Source organism: Triticum dicoccoides, chromosome 1B, assembly GCF_002162155.2.
Source record: "Triticum dicoccoides isolate Atlit2015 ecotype Zavitan chromosome 1B, WEW_v2.0, whole genome shotgun sequence".
Classification (NCBI taxonomy): Eukaryota; Viridiplantae; Streptophyta; class Magnoliopsida; order Poales; family Poaceae; genus Triticum; species Triticum dicoccoides.
In genome coordinates, this window is record NC_041381.1 from 491,241,203 (window position 1) to 491,245,294 (window position 4,092).

Here is a 4,092-nt window from a genome sequence, read left to right on the forward strand (position 1 = left end):
ACCAACACAAAGTACTTCAAAGAGTGCCCAAAAGTTTCTACCGGAGAGTCAAGAACGTGTGCCAACCCCTATGCGTAGGTTCATGGGCGGAACCCGCAAGTTGGTCACCAAAACGTACATCAAGAGGCACATGATATCCCATTGTCACCACAGATAAGCACGGCAAGACATACATCAAGTGTTCTCATAAAAGACTCAATCCGATAAGATAACTTCAAAGGGGAAACTTAATTCATCACAAGAGAGTAGAGGGGGAGAAACATCATAAGATCCAACTACAATAGCAAAGCTCAGGAACACGAGAGAGAACACGAGAGAGAGAGAGATCAAACACATAGCTACTGGTACATACCCTCAGCCTCGAGGGTGAACTGCTCCCTCCTCGTCATGGAGAGCGTCGAGATGATGAAGATGGCCACCGGTGAAGGATCCCCCTCCGGCAGGGTGCCGGGAAGGGCTCCCGAGAGGTTTTTGGTGGCTATAGAGGCTTGCGGCGGCGGAACTCCCAATCTATCTTGATATTCGATGGTTTTAGGGTACGTAGGCTTATATAGGCGAAAGAAGTCGGCCGGGAGGTGCTCGAGGGGTCCACGAGACAGGGGGCGCACCCTCCTATCTCGTGGCCTCCTCGAGGCTCTTCTGACGTGAACTCCAAGTCTCCTGGGTGATATTCTTCCTAAAAATAACGTTGCCGAAGGTTTCATTCCGTTTGGACTCCGTTTGATATTCCTTTTCTTCAAAGTACTGAAACAGGCAATAAAACATCAATATGGGTTGGGCCTCCGGTTAATAGATTAGTCCCAAAAGTAATATAAAAGTGTATAATAAAGCCCATAATCATTCAAAACAGGTAATATAATAGCATGGAACAATAAAAAATAATAGATACGTTGGAGACGTATCATGCCCGAGCGCCTCCCTCGTGACCTTGGCAAAGTCGGTGGCCCTCCAGGAGAGAGCCCCCGAACCTTGCCCGAGGAGGGCGCCAGGCGCGCCTTCCTATGCAGAGAGGGAGGCGCCCCTTGAACGGGCGCGGATCCTGACACAACGCCACTGGAGGGGCTTGCCTCCCGAGGGTTCAGACCGGGTGATGCCTTCTTCTTCTTAGGGACCGCCTCGAGAAGTCTTTCGCTCCTGTGATCTGGGTCTTCGATTGCCGCGGCTTGAAAAGCACGCTCAAGAGAACAAACTGCATCCCTCTCCTCACAAGGCACCGTGATGACTCCTCCGCTTCCTGGCATCTTGAGGACATTGTAGCCATGATGAGTCACTGCCATGAACTTGGCCAGAGCTGTGTACCCGAGGATGGAATTGTATGGCAGGCGAATGTGGGCGATGTCGAAGTCAATGAGCTCGGTGCGGTAGTTGTTGCGTTGCACAAAGGTGACAGGAAGGCGAACTTGCCCTATTGGAACGGTGGAACCATCAGTGACTCCTGAGAAAGGCTTGGTTGGCAGAAGCTGATCGTATGGCACTTGGAGATTGTTGAATGTCTCGATGGACAGGACGTTGAGTCCCGCTCCGCCATCGATGAGGGTCCTGGTGACTTGCACATTGCTGATGACTGGGCAGCAAAGCATCGGGAGGACACCGGTCGTGGCTGCGCACTTGAGCTGATCCGTTGAGCTGAACGTGATAGCGCACGCTGACCACCTGAGAGGGCGCGTGGCCTCAAGCTTGGGAAGGACTGCATTCACCTCACGAGCAAACTGTTTGAAGATGCGCTGAGAGGCTGGGGCCTGAGCGCCGCCCAGGATGGAAGCGATTGCGTGTGGCTCCTGGAAGCCCCCAGCCCCCTTCGTCCTGATGATGGTCTTCATTCCTCCTCGGTGGTGGTGGCAGAGGAGGGAGGCCTGCGTTGCCTTGAGGGCGATCCTCGCGAGGCCGATCCCTCCAGCCTCCATCACAAGGCTAGTCCTGCCAGCGGTCCTCGCGAGGTCGGTCGCGCCACCCTTGGCGAGGGCCACGGTCTTTCCATCGTCCTCCACCTCTTCCTCCTCCTTGGCCATAGCCCCAGTCGTTGCGCTTGGGGCATCGGCCGATATGCCCATCTCGCATAGCCCTGAGCTCTTGGCATTCGTTGGTGTTGTGGGTGTGGAGGTCGTGGTACACGCAGTACCGGCTGCCCTTGGATGACTCAGGCTGATCCCTGCCTTGCTTGATGTCTAGATCTGCTGCAAGCACAACAGCCCCCTTGCGCTTCACGTCCTTGACCTAGGGCTTCTTCTCTTCTAGATCGGCAGGAGGAAGCTCGAGGAGGGAGAGGCGCCCTTCCTCAGCCCTGGCGCACATGGTCGCCAAGTTGAATAGCTCCAGGGATGTGCAGAGGTCTTCATGGATTGCTAGCTCCTCTTTCATCTTGATGTCACGCACGCCGTCAGAGAAGGCTGAGATGATGGCTTCCTCAGTCACCCTGGGGATCTTGAGGCGAGCGTTGTTGAAGCACTGGATGTACTTCTGCAGGGTCTCTCCCTGGCTGTTGCTTGATGCGGTGCAGGTCGCTCATGGCCGGGGGCCGGTCGCGAGTGCCTTGGAAGTTGGCGATGAAGCGAGTGCGCATCTCGTCCCAAGAGGAAATCATGCCAGGAGCCAGGTTCAGTAGCCAGGTGCGGGCACCGTCCTTAAGTGCCATGGGAAACCAGTTCGCCATGACCTTCTCGTCCCTGTTGGCGGCTTCTATGCCCAGCTCGTAGAGCTGGAGGAACTCCGCAGGGTCAGCAATGCCTTCGTAGCATGGAGGCAGATCGGGCTTGAACTTGCCCGGCCAGGCTATGCTGCACAGCTCGGCGGTGAGGGCACGACAGCCTTCAGTGGCCACAAGAGGCCTTTGGTTACGAAGGGCTTGATCTTGGAGGTCTCCGCACGTTGCCGCCATGAGCAGCGCAGGGTCTTGGCGCGCTGGAGTAGGAGCGCGGTCAGGACGCACACGGGCAGCTTCTTGGGGACGGGGGGTCTCTTGGCAGCTCTTTTGTTGTCGCCCGTGCACTGGACGCGGTGGGTCTCGTCCTGGGGCCGCGCGCCGCGAAGCCAGGGCGCCTTCTTTGCGAGGAGGTGGCGGAGGCACCTCCTGATCCACGCCTCCTGCGTAGGATGGAGGGCGCGGCAGCGAGAGAGAGGGCATAGGAGAGCCCCTGCAGCGCTGACGAGCTCGGTGATGCGGGCGAGACAGTCCTCGTAGAGGTCATCGACGGGACGGTAGTGCAGGAGCTCTCATGCCAGGAGCAGCGCAGCGTGTGCGTCCGTGGGGGCCCAACGGGCATGGGACGACGAACCGGCTGGAGTCAGCAACGGGGTGGCGGTGCGGCCTTCTCACCGCACCGAAGGATGCAGGGATGAGGCCTGCTGCTCGTTCCCCGTCGTGCCAGTGGTGGCGTTAGCGGCAGGCGACGGGGAATGACGGGGGCGTCCGTCAACGGGCTCCATCTGGGCGACGCAGGAAGCGAGGGCAGCCCGAGGCTCGGCGCGGGCTCGACAAGCGTCGGACATGGATGCGACGGATGGGGAAACATAAGACGGCGGAAGGCGTGATTCTGGTGCACCCCTACCTGGCACGCCAAATGTCGGATTTCGGGTTCCGGCAGACCGTTGAGGTTCGAACATTGGGGTGCACACGGAGATCACTCCTCTACCGGCTCACATCTCATCGCCTCGCAAAGAATCTAGGCTACACGAAGAACAACACAAGGGACGCAAGGTTTATACTGGTTCAGGCCACCTTTGTGGTGTAATACCCTACTCCAGTGTGTGGATTGCCTCAGGGGCTGATGAACAATACAAAGGAAGAACAACCTCGCGAGGGGAGGAGTTCTTCTATTGGTGTTGGTGGTTCTGGCTAAGGTTCGAATGGTCGACCCCCTGCCTCGAGAATGGCTAGTCCTATTTATAGAGCGAGGCCCTGGTCCTCTTCCCAAATATTGAGCGGGAAGGGCGCCAACAATTGGCCATTTTGAAGGGAAACAGCTAGTACACTTATCCTGACTAAAGTTGGTCTTTGCCTGCCAAAGGCTCTTATGGTGACGCCGTCCTGGGCTCCACGATGACCTTCGTCCTGCCGTTCTGCTGGCTTGGTCTTGTTGCACCGAAATGGTAACC